The following is a 17389-nucleotide window of genomic DNA, read 5'->3' on the forward strand; positions in this document are numbered from 1 at the left end:
TAAGAATGAACAGGACATGTATAATCAGCTAGTGCTGGGTGGAGGTGTGTGCATGTTTGTGTGGACACACTTGGTGTTGTGTGATAATTGGAACTTAAGCTGATATACACACGGACTCAGACACACTGGGAGTGGGTGAGTCAAGGTGATACAGGCTTGGGTGTGTGATGGTGAGAAAGGCGGGTCAATATCCTTGCATTCTGGCTAGCTGCCCACCATTTCATCCACACCTCCTAGTTATACATGAACATGTTATTTCTGGCTCCTTTCATGTCCCCAAGCAATGGGCCTCCCTCCCTAGCATTTTGGTCTGATGCTCTCCAGTACTTTTAATATAAAAGCTATTCCAGGCATAGTGTTCCCTCTCACTCCCCGTTCAATAAATATTTGTTGAGAAATTGCCACGTGTCAAGAGATGTGCCAGTTGCTGGGGATCCAAAGAAAGTAGGACAAGATTTGTCTTTAAGAAGACTACAGGTTCAGAAGGACCATGGGAAACAGACCCCTTTAGGGAGCCACCCAAGGTAACTCTGGAAGTACACTCCCCACCCCCCACTTCCATGGGAGCAGGACCCCAGCGGTCATTAGTGCCACTCCCCAATATTTCTGGTTCTCTGCCTTCAGAGCACATGGTAGGATTGTACTTCCCTCCCCCTTGCAGTCAAAAGCAGCCATGTGACTTGCTTTGGCCCATAAGATATGAGCAGAAGTAACGTATGTCACTCCTGAGAAAGTCTTTATGAACAAGTGCATGAATTTCTACGTTAGTGACCGGCCGCCGTGTTCCAGATTGTATACATTGTACACAGGCTACATTCTGGTAGCCCGGGTCCCATGATAAGGGTGATTTGGAACACAGTTCCCCGCACTGACCCAAGATAGACAGTAATGTAAACATGAAAAAAACTTTATTGTTTTAAGCCAGTGAAATTTGGGACTGTTTATTACCTCAGCATAATCTGACAGATACAGCGAACCTCTCCCAGACCCAGCAAGAGTTTCTGTGGCCCCAAAACTCTGTGGTTATCTAGACTGAGTTAGGACTGGGGTTCCTGGGTGAGCTGTAACACCAAATGAACAAAGGTAACAGTGAACTCAGTTTAACTAGAATTCCCAGAAGGAACAATCCTTTCAAGTTGAGTAATTCCCCCCCAATTCCCCCTTAGCTTCAAAGGGGCCGCCTCCCTGCGCCATGAAAGTCTTTGAAATAATAAAACCCAAGGGCAGACCTACTTGGCAACAGTAGGTCCATACCTGGTGGAAAAAAAAAGAAAAAAAAGGACCACCCCTGAGAACCAGGATTGGAATTGTCTGCAACAAAACAGACCTGGAAGATGGGGGCAAGCTGGTGTGCCCTACTGAGAGTCTATAATCTTGAAATCTGGGCTTCCCTCTTCGCTCTGCATTTAGGATAAGTTGCTGAAGCCACTTTTGAGATGTATTTCAACAGGAAAAAATGGCGCAGACATCACCAGGAATTAAGAAAATGCAAAATAAAACAGCACAACGATCATTTTCTTCAGTTATTAATTTGGTGAGGTATTTTAAAATGCCCTGTGTTGGCAAGGGTGATATAAATTGCTATGGTCTTTCTGCAGACCGATAAGGTAGCATATATCAAAACCCTTAAAAATATGTATGCTCATTAATGCCTTCTTCCATGGTAATAAAATTTTTAGCTGGGCTACTCAGAATAAAGATTATATTCCCAGCTTCCCCCACAGCTAAGAATGAGCATGTGATTAAGTTCTGGCTAGTGGGTTGAGAACAGAGGTGATGTGGTGACCTCCAGATTGAGCTTCAAAAGGACAGATGTAAGGTCTCTTGCTTCCCCGTCCACCCCCTTTTTTTGTCCTTATGTCCGGAATACAGATCATATGGACAAGAGCACTATCTAGGGAAGACAAAGCCACAAGATAGAAAGAACTTGGGTCCTTGACATCATAGAGCAAAATCACCATACCAGCTCTGACTTTATCCCAGATAAAAATACATGTATGTTAATTAAGTCACAGCATGTGACACATGTGGCCCGAAATATCCTAACTAATGCATCAGAATCCCTACTTTTAGAGACTTATCCTCAGTCAGTAATTGAGGATATATGTAAAGATTTAAGCAACAGTGAAATTTATCACAGACCTTATGTGAAAGTTGCATATAAACTACTCGTGGCTCAGTTAAAGAAATTATAGCTTATTTATACCGTGGAATACCAGGAAGCTGTTCAAAATTATTACATTTCAGAATATTGCTGATGTAGAAAAACATGCATTTTTTGGGACTGCACATGTTAGACAAGAAAATGATTACCGGTGTCTACAATCTCAGCCTTTCCCTCTCGTCACCTGCAAAGAATTCGAACTGTGTCCTCTAGGTCTCTTTCCCTTCTCCCTCATTCTCTGTGGAAGGACCTGCCTTGCCAGACAAAGTTTCTTGGGCTTCTGCGATGAGAGCTGAGAGGGAAAGAAAAGGGGGAGAAAGTCGGGAGGCATGGTGGTTGGGGCTGGGAGGATATTTTGTGCAGGGTTTTGAGAAAGGAGAGGTGAGCCGTTGCCTGTGGGATGGTGGGTGGAAAGGACAATGGGATTTGGAAAAGTCTGCCTGGGGCCATATGCCTCTTCAAGGTATTTGGGCTGAAATTATGTCAGGCTGCTGTGATATGCAGGCACTGAACCATGGGGCCTCTCAGTCGTGGACACAGAAATAGGTCCTGAAGATACACAGATATATATCAGATATCCAGGTGTGTGTGTGTGTGTGTGTGTGTGTGTGTGTGTGTGTTTTACCAGCTTTTCCTCTGGGTGGGTAAAATTCCATTTTCTGCTTTTTGCTTTCCTGCTAAGTACTTCCCCATTTGTAATTAAAAACAAATGCTTAGATTTGTTTTTTTTTTTTAATGGTTACTGAGCCCTGCTAACAAAAGTGGAAACATAAATTCGTCCTGACCTTTTCTCTCAGCACAGGAGAGGTAAGGGGAGAGGAGGTAAGCTCCCGCCTTCACCAGCCCCGTCTGTCAGCAGCACCCACCTCTGCCTGCCAGAAGGGACTGTGTGCCTCCCCCAACCAGTCCCTGAGCCAGTTAGGGTCTGGCCAGGCGGTGTGTGTCCCCAGCTCCCCAACCACCCAGTGGTGGAAGATGAGGGCACTTGGGAGTAGTCTGCTGCTTTATTTCTGGGGTGACGGGGCCATGGACACCTTCATGGGCACCCATTGCAGGCCCTCTCGCTACGTCCCCGAACCCTGACTGTAACCAACAGAACCCCTGCTCCCATTCCTGGTTTTTAAGAAATTGCCTGGGTTTTGTGGTAGGCCTGACACTCAGCTGATTGGAAACCCGGTCGCCATGACTGTATCTATAAAGGGAGTGAACTCTGCCTCCAGACTTCTTGACCTATAGATGTGGCACATACCTGATGGCTTGAAAATGACAGCTTCACAGAACATTCTCTGTTGTCCCTTTGGCCCCACTTCATGGAATATCTGTGAGGAGCAGTGGCTGAAGTCCCAGGTTCTGACAGTCTCGGTGTAGACAGGAAAGAGAGAATGGGGTTTTGGTAATCCGCAGCAGTGAGAGTTGATCGAATCACTTGCTTGACTCTTTTTAGCTACCCATGACCCCAGGGAGACATCCTGAAGTGCTCTGGGCGGCTAGAGAGAGAAAATATAAAGAGTATGGCGGGAACCCCTGTGCGCTATCGGTGGGAATGCAAATTGCTACAGCCACTGTGGGAAACAGTATGGAAGTTCCTCAAAAAATTCAAAATAGGAACATCATAGGCACTACTGGGTATTTACCCAAAGAAAATAGAAGCACTAATTCAAAAGGATACCTGCACTCCTGTGTTTGCAACAGCATTATTTGCGTTAGCTAGGGTATGAAAGCGGCCCAAGTGTCCGTCGATAGAATATTACTCAGCCATAAAAATGAATGAGACCCGGCCATTTATGACAACATGGATGGACCTAGAGGGTACTACACTAAGTGAAATATAAGTCAGGCAGAGAAAGACAAGTACCTTACAGGTGCACTTACATGTGTAATCTAGAAAACAAAACAAACGAATAAACAGACGACAGAATCAGGCCATTAAATACAGAGAACAAACTGATGGTTGCCAGAGCCATCTTGGGGGCTACCTACTGGAGGTTGCCTACCTACTGGGGGTAGGTGGGGGGATGGGCAAAATGGGTGAAGGGGAGTGGGAGATACAGGCTTCCAGCTGTGGAATGAATAAGTGATGGGAATAAAAGATACAGCGTAGGGAGTATAGTCAATGACGTTGTAACAGCACTGTACGGTGCCCGATGGGAGCTACCCTCCTGGCAGGCATGGCATGATGTCTAGAATTGTTGAATCACTGTATCATACACCTGCAATTAATGTAACATTACATGTCAACTACACTCAGGTTGAAGATAGAGTGTGGCAACGAAGGTCATGCCATCTATAGAGGATCCCCTTTAACTGGCTGCAGTGTTTAGAGACTTCATACCAAGCCTTTGCTCCATGAAGTGTGTCCCCAGGATTGACCCGGAGCTTATTCCACAGGTACAGTTGTAGTTCCAGGGTAGATGGGAGAATGAACGAGAGGATTCGTAATTGCTGCGGAAGGAATACTTCAGCGGGTCATCTGGAAGGTATTAGTCCGCCGTGGGCCACTAAACCGCCCGGTCATCTGGGTGACAGGTGGTATAGTTCTTGAGGAATTGCTTCCCAGGTCTGCTAGCACATGTGATCGTGTTGGTGCAGGTGCTGGGCGGAGGGCCCCTGGACCTGAATGGCAGGGTTTTAATAAGGATCTGTAGGAGTCTCTGAGGATTCCACGGGGCTGGAAAATTCACCACCTGGAAAAGACCACTGACTTGATAGCCGTCTGAGGATGTGTCCATGTTGCATAAAAACAGAATATACTGCCCTTTAAGATCCATGGGTAATAAAAGTCCGAGTTGTTTCTTAGCACTGCATATGAGTGGGTAATGGGAACAGAAAACTTTTTTTTTATTTACAAGAAAATATTTTTTAGACGTTTATTTATTATTGAGAGACAGTGAGAGAGCATGAGCATGGGAGGGGCAGAGAGAGGGGGAGACACAGAATCGGAAGTAAGCTCCAGGCTCTGAGCTGTCAGCACGGAGCCCGATGCGGAGCTCGAACCCACAAACCGCGAGACCGTGACCTGAGCCGAAGTCGGACGCTCAACCGACTGAGTCACCCAGGCGCCCCGGGAACAGAAAACTTTCTTAGGCAGGATCGTCTATGTATTTGCAGGAATCAGTGCAAAATGAAAACAAGTCCCCTTGTTCAAAATGTATTAAGACTTTCAACACAGAAACTGTAGAGCATTAAGTCAAACATGGAGTCCTTCTAAGCATGAGGCCCTTGTGAATCTATCTAGGTTGCACACCCGTGAAGCCAGCTCTGTTTTAAAAATTCCCAAGAGAGTCTTTGAGATTAGCTGAAGACAGAGAGGGCGAGAGCAGGGTTGAACTGTAACAATCATTGCTGACATTATTCTCTTAACTTCTTTTTAAAACAATTTTTTAATGTTTATTTTCGAGAGAGAGCGAGTGAGCGCATGAGCGGGGGAGGGGCAGAGAGAGAGGGAGACACAGAATCCGATGCAGGCTCCAGGCTCTGAGCTGTCAGCACAGAACCTGACGTGGGGCTCGAACTCACAGGCGGTGAGATCATGACCTGAGCCGAAGTCAGACGCTTACCTGACTGAGCCACCCAGGTGACCCTGTTTCCTGCTTTTAATCTCTATGGCTTTACTAGGTATTTCCTTATGGACTATAAAATTTGCCCATAGGCTCCCCCTAGCCACCAATTCATTTCCCTCATTTCCTTCACAGCCAAACTTCTCAGAAGACCAGGCTACAATTGCTATGTCTACTTTTATTCTGATTAGACAGACATCCACATTTTTAAAATCAAATTTTAATCCCCCACGAACCCACCAGATCTTACCAGCAGGGACCACATGTATAAGTTAGGGGTGCTTCTAACTACAAGTAACAGAGAATCTGGCATTCAGTGTCCTAGACCCACAAGAGTGTGTTAACTTTTCTCACGTTCTAGGAGGTCTGGAGATAGTTGCAGGTGTTGGTTTAACAGATCAACCACGTCACGCCCAACATCATGCTTTTATCACATGGTTGTAAGATTTCCCCTACTCCCACCCTGCTCAGCTCCTAGAATCAAGGCTGGAAGAAGGGAGAAAGAGGAATGCTAGATGGGGAAAGATTGTCCTACTCCACAATGTCTGAAGTCTCAGCTGGGAACACTTGAAGTCTCGATTCAGCCATGGACTGTCACTGAGAGATGTCCTGCCTCCTGTGTCTCGTGGTTGGTGCTGTTGGCTGGGACCTCCATGGTGCTGTCATCCAGAACATGTAGACACAGTCTCTCCGTGAGGTCTCTTGGCAGAGGCTAGCTTGGGCTTCCACACGGCATGGCTGCTGGCTTCCAGAAGCACGTATACCAAAAGAATAGGTGGAAACGCATAGCATTTTCGTGATCTACCCATATTATGTCACAGTGCCATTCCCACTGCACCCTGTTGGCTAAGACTAAAAATAAACTCATTCCAGGGTCAAGGGTGGAGGACATTGATTCTATCTCTTAATGGGAGGCGTTTTACAGTCGTGTTATTAAGAAGAGCACACTGGGTGGGAGATATTGTGGCCGTCTTTGAAAAATACAATCTACCATGAACCCTTTTATTAAGAAAGCAACACTTTCGCAGAAACCACCCGGCAAAGGTGCAGTTTTATCTCTTTGAACCCATCTAGGTCACATGTGCGCTTAGTTGGTAGGGAGGGTGAGAAAGAGAGCATTTGACTTTCAAGTCTATTTAGTGGAAGCTGGTGTGGGGAGGAGAAGGCACGACTGTTAGGTAGGCAATCAGCAAGGTCTGTCACACTCCCGCCCACGCCAGATTCAACTACTCCCTCCTCTCTGCTCTTTGTTCTCTGTGTACAGGCTTCTATATGGCACCTATAAAATTTTTACTGCATTCATTCATTTGTTTCTTTCGGCTATGTTCCAAGCCCTTTATGTGCAGGGACTGTGAATTATCTGTCTTAGCATCTCCAAGGTCTATTGCTATGCCGGGCACAGGGGAACATTTAATAAAACCCTTCTTGAAGAAATGACAGGTTAGGTTCTAGAATTTCCTGAGTAGAATAACTTACGGACCGAGATGTTTGGGGTCCAAGACCATGAGTTGTTTTAACGGAAAGACACAAAGAAGTCCACCCTCAGTATCAACAATAGCTAAATTGCCTGGTGGCTTCCAGACAGCAAAGGAAGGACCCAGAGGTCCAGAAGATACTTTTGACTAATAATCATCCTGACTGCCTTGTTTCGTGTAAAGTGGTTTTCCCAACATCATTCTATTTGTTACTCATAACCACTTTGCAGATTCAGAAGGGCAGATTTGCCATTTTGCAAAAGTATCTCAGATTTAGGGTAAGTGACTTGTTCAGGCTAATATGTGGAGGAAAGCATGGTAATTTCGTTTTAAATTAACCACACATTCGGTTGAAGTCTGGAAGTCTGTGTGATGCAATCAAAGCACTTACTGCCTACTTGGATTGGATTTGGCTCTAATTGCGGGTGCAGCTTCTGAAAATAACCATGAAGTTTAAAATTACAAGTTTACATACACCCATCGAATATATATAATATTATATATATATAGGCATTAAGATATGCACGCACAGATACACACGTAGAAATATGTATCAAACCAGGTGCCATTTACCTGGAAGCTATTTGACAGGATTATGTAAAACGGTATTCTAGAAACATGGCTATGATTTTCCTTAAACATAATTTTCTCTCTAAAGTGAGGGTAGATTGATGTCTGTTTGAAAAGGTGATTTCATCCAGTTCTTGAATGCCTGGCTTATAGCCGCGGCCGTGGTGCACGTATGTAAGAACAGTAGTCTGTCTCCTGAAGAAGGAGCTGGGCAGATCTGTAAAAGGTGTTAGCTCAGCACCACACAGTTTTTGCTAAGGTGCTGGGAGAGCCACACACGGGAATGCTGAACCATAGCAGTCAGACCGGACATCAAGGAATCAGGATGTGCAACAGGGATTCTGTAAGTAAAGGAAGGAAGGCTACCCAGGGTCCTCCTAAAGACGTTCCTGCATTTCCCTAGGAGAGAACCCCCGCTGGGGTGATGAATGTGTACGTTCAGACGAGGGATCCAGAAGCGGAGGAATGACGCTTTCCTGAAGGACGTGTCAGGGTTAATTATGAAGGAAGTAACTAAAGTACAGAAGACCAGGTGAGTCAGTATTCCTTATGGCCTGTTTTAAGAACAAGTGTTTGCCAATCTGTAGATAGAGTCAATACTATTTCAAACAAATAGTTTGGATCTTTACCATCTCAACCCAATAATTAATGGTAAATGTCGTGATGGCTCTCCACATTTCTTCTACAGTATTTATCTTAGTTTTCCTGTGCAAGAGTATCTGTATATAAACGCTAACTGCTCCAGGACTGTGGACGACAGGGACTCTGTCTTATTTATCTCTGTGTCTAGCAGAGACTCAGCACATGGCTTTGTACTTAGTAGCTTAGTAAATGTTGTTTGAATCGAATAGTTCTGTGTAGAGGCTGCAAAGGCAGATAATAGAGAGCAGGTCCTTGACTTAATTAGGTTCAATCAATATGTCATAAAATTCCCAGGGTAATTCAATTACAGGTCCAGGCTATGAAGGTAAGAGCAGTGTCTAAAAAACAGCCAGGATCATTATCTATCTCTTGGCATTCAGAAGAACTTGACCCCCATATCCTGATGCTGGCAGGAAGTGAAACAAAGATCTTGCTGGCAATTTAAGGGGCAGCCTTCTACAATCATACTTGAGATGCATTTTTTTAAAAAGTTTATTTATTTTTGAGAGAGAGAGAAAGAGAGCAGGGGAGGGGCATAGAGAGAGGAGGAGAGAGGATCCCAAGCATGCTCAGTGCTGTCAGCTCAGAGCCCGATGCAGGGCTTGAACTCATGAACTGTGAGATCGTGACCTGAGCCGAAATCAAGAGGTGGACATTTAACTGACTGAGCCACCCAGGTGCCCTGAAATGCATTCTGAAGCATGCTCCATGCTTTTAGCAGCTTTTTAAGAGTAGCGATATCCAACAAACAAGTATATTCCTGGTAGACCAGATCTTTGATATGGCATAAAATATAATTACCAGTACCCAGAAGTCAGACACGTCACTCGCAGAATACCTTTATGTCCCTGACTGATGCCTATTATAATGCTGCGTGACAACCGTGATAAGGGTGAGTGAACCTTGAACTGACTGGCAAATGAAAAATTACTTTTCATTTTGTGAAAGCCCTGGATGGATGGCAATGTCTCAGACTCCTGCCTTCTTCCTTATTTGATCATCATGATCTCTGACACCTGAATGTTAGGCCAAAGATTAAAGTTGTGCTTTACCAGGGGCACCTGGCTGGCTCGGTCCGTAGAGCATGTGACTCTTGATCTTGGGGTTGTGAGTCTGAGCCCCACGCTGGGTGCAGAGATCACTTCAAGATAAAATCTTAAAAACATTGTTTTCACTGTCCTTCTCTAGCACTGCCTCCTATTATTGTGGCATCCAACCGATGGCAGATCGGACGGCCACCCGCTTCAGTTGTACTATTTCTCAAAGCTTTAACTGTCACCTCGGAAAGTGGCCTGCATCCTCCAAGCTTGTCCTCCCCAGCCTGCACCTCTTCTCTGCGTCCAATTCCATTCATTAATTCCTTTAAAATGGATTTATTTAGCATCTACTGGTGTGTGTTTGGTGCTGGAGATACAGGAAGGCATGATCTCCTCCCTTCAGGAGCTCACAGACTGTGGGGGGGGTGGAAAAGTAAGACCGGAGTTGGGGAAGGGACTTTCCACAGGAGACGACCTTCCTATGGTCATTTGCACCTGCCGAAGGCCCGACGTTTTGAATAAATAATTAATAATTTTCTCTCCAAAACGCGCGTTGCTTCCTAATTTCCCCCATCCTGCTGTATAGCACTACTATTCAGTTCCCCAGCGATTTAAGTGTAAAACCTGGCGTTTCCGTTTTCTTTAACCCCCTGGAGCCACTCGCCATTGGGTCTTGTTGGCTCCCACCTCTCGTTTGAGGTCCCCAGAGCCTTGAGGACAAGACAATCATGCCCAGAGACTTTGGCTGTTACCTCTTCACCGGCACCTGGCATTGTCAAAGTTAAACAAAAAACAAAACAAGCTCACTGGCTCCAGCCACCCACTCGTCCACACCCCATCACCTCACTCGCGGGTTACTGAACTAGCCTCCCAGCTAGCCCGGGCCTGCCGAGACGGTCGCCCTGGAGATGTTCCTGGCGACTGGCTGGCTTGATCATGTGGCTTTAGGTTGAAGGGGGCAGGAAGAAGAAAACAGCTCCACAGACCTGTGAAATCGTCTGCCATCAATATGCGTGGGTATAACAGCAAGGGGCGTAGGCGGACAGGGGTCCGTAGCAATTCACCAGAAATAACCAACCCGGAAGCAGTGATGGCCTGAGGGACAAGAGGCCCAGGTAAAGAGGGCAAGGCAAACGTACTCATTTCCCGTGGCTGTTGTAGCAAATTGCCATAAACGTGAGAGTTTAAAGCAACTAAAGTTTATTTTGTCACAGTTCCGGAGACCCGGAAGTGGAAAATCAGCATCACCGGGTCAGGTGTCAGCTGGGCCCCTGTCTCTCCAGAGGCTGTAGGGGTGAATCTTGCCTCTTCTGGCTTCTGGAGGCTGCTGCTCCTTGGCTGGGAGCTGTATCGCTCCCGTCTCCGGCTCCACGGTCACACCGCCTTCCCCTTTTCTGTGTGTGTTTTCACCCTCTGCTTCTGTCTCATAAGGATACGTGTGGTTGCATTTAGGACCCATCCCAATTGTCCAGGATAATGTCCCCATGTCAAGATCCTTAATTTCATACGCGTGCAGAGATCTTCTTTTTTGCCACCTACAGTAACAGCCACAGGTTCTTGAGATTAGGGTGCGGGTATCTTTTTGGGGGGTGGGGTGGGGGGGTGCAGGCTTTATTCAGCCTACTGCAGTAATCAACAAAGTAATTTTAAAATCATGACTCTGGCTTATAAATCTGACCTCGTGGATGTTTTAGGAGTAGAGTGGGTTTTGGCTACGCGGATGAGACACGGGGTATTTCTTTCCAGGGAAACAGCATGAGCAAAGGCCCGGGGGCAGGTGTGAGGATGTAGGGAAGAGAATGGAGACAAGGCCAATTGGACTGGAAATGTCCCCCATATTTTGTCATAGTGGGCACTCAGACTGGCTACGTAATCAAAGAAGGATGAGATAACAAGAGGGGGAGAAGCCTCCTGTCGGAGGACTGGTCTGCTCTCTCGTAAAGGCCACTCCATTCCTAACTGAGAAGCCTCACGCAGAAGCTTCACTTAATGGTCTAGGTGCCTAAATGCCACCTCAGACATTGCTCTCCACGTGTTACTAACATGTTGGGCCTCAGAAAAAACCATGAGTAAGATCTAATCCCCACCACAGCCCACCAGGTCGTGTAGGATTTGGCCTCTGGATGCCTCTTCAAGATCACTTCTTATCATTTTTCTCACTACCCACCCACCGGCCCCCTTTCCTTGAAGATGTCAAGCTCAGTGCTGCTTCAGGATCTTTGGATGTGCTGGGGTGTTTTTGTTTTTTGTTTTTTGTTTTGTTTTTTGTTGTTTGTTGTTTGTTTTTCCAAATGGTCTTCCCAACATGGGCAGGGCTGATCCTACCTCATCCTCCTAATCCTGCCCTCAACGTCATTGTTTTCCAGAAGATCCTCTCTGGCCACCCTATTTAAAGTAGGTCCTCCATCATTGGGCCAGCTAGCTTCCTCGAAGCACTCGTTACCGTTTGCAATGACACGTATTTACTCTCACACTTATTTAGTGGCTGTCTCGTAATCTTCTAATCTTCTTGCAGGAAAACCATTTCTCTGATTTCATGTACTCAACAAGTATTTGTTGAGCACTCGCAATGTGTTGGGGGCCGTACCGGGTGCTGGGAGACAGCGATGAATGAAAAGGTGCCATCGCTATCATCAGAGAGCTCCCGTTCCTGGGGGAGGCATGTAATAAATGGGCAAGTGAATATACAACGTACCAGGAGGTGATGAGCACTACAGAGAAAAAAGTGAGCAGGGTGAGGGTACGTAACAGTCTGGTGCAGAGCACTGCTTTTTCTTTTATTTATTTATTTATTTATTTATTTATTTATTTATTTATTTATTTTAAATGTTTTATTTATTTTTGAGACAAAGAGAGACAGAGCCATGAGCAGGGGAGGGGCAGAGAGAGAGAGGGAGACACAGAATCCGAAGCAGGCTCCAGGCTCCGAGCTGTCGCAGGGCTCAAACTCATAAACCGCGAGGTCTTGACCTGAGCCAAAGTCGGATGCTGAACCGACTGAGCCACCCAGGCGCCCCTAATTTATTTTTTGATATAGTTTGTCTCTTTCTTTCTTTCTTTCTTTCTTTATTATTTTTTAAAATATAATTCACTGTCAAATTGGCTAACATACAGCGTGTAAATTGTGCTCTTGGGTTTTGGGCTAATGGTTCATCAGTTCCATACAACACCCAGTGCTCATCCCAATAGAGTGTTGCTTTTAACGAGGTGGTCAGGGAAGGCTTCCTGGAGAAGGTGACATTTGAGCAGAGACCTGAGGAGAGTAAGGCAGCAAGCCAGGCAGATGTCTGGGAGAAGAGTTTTCTGACAAGAACAAATTCAAAGCCTCAGAAATGGGAGCCGTTTGGCCCAGGTGCTTAAGGAAAGCCGTGGCCGCACCGGAGACAGCAGGGCAGAACGTGGTTGGCCTGGCAGATGCAATAAATTCTTGGAGAGAGATGGAAGTTGTTGAAGGGCTCTGAGCACCGGAATCATCTGCTACAGCTTACATGTTTCAAGGGTTGCCCTGGCTTCTGACTTGAGAATAGACAGCCTGGAAAGGCAAGGAGAACAGAAGGTGGGGGGGGGGGGGCCCATGAGGAAACTGGTGCAAGAATCCCACATATATGAAGACAGTGGCTCGGCCCAAGGGGTAGGGCTGAGATAAGGAGGATGGTCAGAACGTGGGCATATTTTGAGGTACAGCTGATAGGATTCGATGCCACACTAGGAGTGGGATGTGAGAGGAAGTGGAGTTGAGGACGATTCCAATGTTCTTGTAACCTGAACAGCTGGAAGGATGCATTCTCTCCCTATTCCGAGTTGGAGCAGATTTTGGAGGAGAAACCAGAATTTAGCTTTGGGTCTGTGATACTGGGGATGCCCATGAGACATCCAAGTGGAAATGTTGAAGAGAGAGAAAGATATGGCAGTCTGGGGTCCAAGTGAGAGGTTAGGACCAGGCCAAGTCACGAAGAGGGGCTCTTGTCAGTGCACAGATTATATTTATAGCCATTGGAACAGAGCGAGAACGTGGGGACTTTGTGACAATTAAAAAGACAAGGCCTGCAGACTGAGGGGATGCCAATATTCAGAGATCAGGGCCGCTAGGAGCTAGTTAAGAGGATGAAGGACTGGACAGTAAAAAGGGGAAGAAATAAGATAAAGTCATGTGTAGGGGCCACGTGAAGCAAGTTTTTCCCAGAAGGAAGGAGCCAGGGGCTCATCAAATGTGGCAGACAGAGCCAGATGTCGGTTCTGTTAGCTCTTCTCTTCAGTGCTGGGCGTGTAGATGTCATACAAATATGCACTGAGTGACTACAGGGAGAGGTTCAGCTGTGTCCTTACTAAGCTAATAAGGGATGAACTTTCTACTGTCAGAGGTAGAGCCCTAACAGGTGTTTTGATCTGGAGGAGAGGATCTCAACACGGAGTTCAGAGCTCACTAAGACAGAAAAGCTCAAGAAGCTTTCACGGAGACCCCATCCCTCCATGGTGCCGGCTGGGGAAGAACACAGGGAGTTAAGAGTTTCTGGCTCTCGACACAGGGAGGAACCATAAGGTGGCGATGGGGGTGGGGAAGGACGAGGAGAGCTTCTCTACTGCCGAAGTGAGGATACGTGTCTGGGAAGAAGAGAGACGAGAGTTCCCTAACAGATCCCACGAGGGATGAAGGGAATGTTCAATTATCTTCACCTAAAGCCATCACCTTCCCTCTCAGCACAGAAGCTGACTCCTCTGTGATCAGCCAGAGGTCAGGTCCCCAGCCAGTTGACAAACCACAGTGGGGGTGGCCGGACCTTCACGAGCTGGGACTCTGAACAAATGGACCCATCAATTTGCTTAAAACAGTGCCGTCCAATAGGAATATACTGTGAGCCACATATGGAATAAAAAATGCTTAGTAGTCATATTACGAAGTGAAAAAGATTAAATGGAATGAATTTTATTTTTATTTTTATTTTTTTAAATTTATTATTATGTTTTAAAGTCCGGCAAGGGAGAAGAAGCATTCTCTTTGAAGGACACTTTTAAAAATTTATTTAATGTTTTTATTTATTCATTTTGAGAAAGAGAGAGAGAGAGAAAGAGAGCACAAGCTGGGAGGAACAGAGAGAAAGGGAGAGAGAGAATCCCAAGCAGGCTCTGTACTACCAGCACAGAGCCCGAGGCGGGGCTCGAACTCACGACCCGCGAGGCCATGATCTGAGCTGAAATCAAGAGTCAGATGCTTAACCGACTAAGCCACCCAGGTGCCCCAGTTGGAATTACTTTTAATAATCTGTTTTATTTAACCCAACATATCCCAAGTCTTATCGTTCTGACATGTAACCAACGCTCAAAATATCAAAGAGACATTTTACGTTCTTTTTCCCTTTTGTCATGAGCCCTTCAAATCAAACCAATAGCACATCTCAGTTCAGACCAGCCACATTTTAAGGGCTCGGGAGCCCCAGTCAGCTAGGGGCCGCCATACATCCCACAGCGCTGGTCAAACACTTTGCAAGCCAGTCACACACATACCTTTCCAATGTACTATTGGTGCCTAAGTTCAAAGTTCAAAGCTGCATTAGCCAGCCTTATGTCCAACGCGTGCAGTTACTAGCTTCTTCTGGGGACGTCTGGAGACCGAAGGAAGAAGGTCCCAGGGCTTTGGGCCCCAGGAAGAGGAAATTGTGCATGCAGTATCCTTCTTCCTACCCTTCTAGACTATCTTCCCTAGATGCCTGTAGTCCCCATGCTTCCTGCTTAGAATCCTTGGTTCCACGGAAAGAACTGGACGTATAAACTAGCTCCCGTGAAACCCCGATGTCAGCAGAAAGAAGAAAACAAACACTGTGTAAGCTCCCACCTTTTCCTGGTTCATTCCCAAGGCTTCATAGTCCTAAAAATGCTCCCTCTCCTTCCCTCATGCCGGCTGCCACAGATGCCCCATGTCTGGGGAAGGCCCGTGCCCACGTGAGTCCCTGGGGGAGTTGCAGGCTCTCAGCAGATGGAGGCCTGCATATATGAATTATGAGTGACCCAATGGGCTCCAAGTCCTGCAATGCTTACAGTTTATTTTTATTTATTTATTTATTTTTATTTTTGAGAGAGAGATACACAGAGAGAGAGAGAGAGACAGACAGAATCCAAAGCAGGCTCCAGGCTCTGAGCTGCCAGCACAGAGCCCGATGTGGGGCTCGAACTCACGAACTGCAGGATCATGACCTGAGCCAAAGTCGGACGCCCAACTGACTGAGCCACACAGGCGCCCCCTGAAATGCTTACATTTTCAACAGTTATGCCTGGGGAGAAGGATATTCAATTCAAAGAAATAAACATGTAATGGTGGAATTTTAGGTACCATTGATCCTGCATTCAGGAGAGGGGATATTTTTTGGATGACAGCATCCAGGGGTTCTCAGCGTAGTGAGCTGCTTGGTTGCCTAATCCCACGTCCCTTCCTTCTTTCTGCAAGGATTGTTTGGACCCTGCTGGTAGGCTCAGTGTTTCTTGAGCTGGAAATTGAGGCCAGTAAGTCAACACCTCATAGTTGGTCCTTCTCTGAACCTGAACTCTTTTTTTTTTAAAGTTTATTTATTATTTTGAGAGAGAGAGAGAGCACAAGAACGAGCAGGGGAGGGACAGAAAGAGAGGGAGAGAGAGCATGCCAACCAGGCTCTGCACAGTCTTTGTAGAGCCTGATGCAGGGCTCCAAGTCAAGAACTGTGAGATCATGACCTGAGCTGAAATCGAGTCGGACCCTCCCCCAACTGTCAGACATCCAGGTGCCCCTGAACTCCTGTTTTTAGAAATCGAGTCCTCACTTTTTCCACAGGACCAAGCCCATTCCTCTTTCCTGCCTTTCTCAACCCCATCCAGCTCTTAAACCTGCAGGCTGAGCACCACCCATTCCCTTTGGTAATCCGGGCCAGCCTGGCAGCGTATTAAATTTCTATTTGCCTTGTTCCCTATAGGTGTGGTTTGGACTGAGTCTTAATGGTAGTAATAGTTCTGCTTATGGAGCATCTGTAATGGTGGTAGGCACCGGGAGAGTGTGGTGCTTCATACACATTACGTCATTAATCTTCACGACTGTGCTAAGTGCATGTTGTCATCCCCAGCTTAACGATGAGGCAACCACAACTCAGAGATCTTAATTAACTAGCTGACGATCTCATGGCCAGCAAGTGGTGGGATCAAGATTAAAACCCCCATGCGTCTGAGTCCAGAGTATACATCAGATTCCACCACCACACATTCTTGCCGTGCTGGCCGATATTTGGTAGGGCTTGGGTAGGTCCAACACGCTCAAGCTTCCCTTCTTGCCTCGCGTGCGTGTGCCTTGTCTGCTTCTGTCCTCGACCCTGACTTTTACTCCTGGGACTGAGGTTCACTGTGACCCCAGTCTACTTCACTGAGACCCTTACATCCTGCCCCAAGAGCTTGCCTACCTCCTGTCCCCCAAGGCTGCACCTGTTCCTTCCAGCTGCTAGACGCAGTCTTGTGACCCATGAAGCCTCCGGCTTGACGGCATTCGTGATCTCTACCTGGAGATGGTTGCTGCCTGAACCATCAGCTCCTTTTTAAATGGCTCCAGCACATGTATGTCAGCGAACGTTGGGACTGCTCCATGTAATGCTACCATAGGGACTTGCACGGTGGCGTGAAATTGCTACGAGAGAGGTGCTGTGTGCCCAACTTTCCACTTTTCACGTCTTTTTCCCATAATTTCGTGATCTCCCATGGGGCTTGCTAGCTAGCTATTTATTTATTTATTTATTTATTTATTTATTTATTTAACGTATTTATTTTTTAAATTTACACCCAAGTTAGTTAGCATAGAGTGCAGTAATGATTTCAGGAGTAGAACCCAGTGATTCATCCCCTACATATAACACCCAGGGCTCATCCCATCAAGTGTCCTCCATAATGCCCCTTGCCCATTTAGCCCATCCCTCCACCCACAACCCCCCTAGCAAC

At 46.4% G+C, this 17389-nt stretch overlaps 1 long non-coding RNA gene across 2 annotated transcripts; it reads left to right on the forward strand.

Moving 5' to 3' along the window:
* Positions 1-4418: 4418 nt before the first annotated feature.
* LOC131513408 (uncharacterized) lies at positions 4419-9977 on the forward strand. Of its 2 annotated transcripts, none has more exons than XR_009262564.1 (3): positions 4419-4552; positions 8170-8298; positions 9597-9977. It is a non-coding gene; the product is annotated as an uncharacterized LOC131513408 (long non-coding RNA). The 2 variants fall into 2 exon arrangements; XR_009262565.1 differs by lacking the exon at positions 4419-4552 and adding an exon at positions 4597-4641.
* The last annotated feature ends 7412 nt before the right edge of the window (positions 9978-17389 follow it).

Source organism: Neofelis nebulosa, chromosome 6 (genome assembly GCF_028018385.1).
Source record: "Neofelis nebulosa isolate mNeoNeb1 chromosome 6, mNeoNeb1.pri, whole genome shotgun sequence".
NCBI classification, from domain to species: domain Eukaryota; kingdom Metazoa; phylum Chordata; class Mammalia; order Carnivora; family Felidae; genus Neofelis; species Neofelis nebulosa.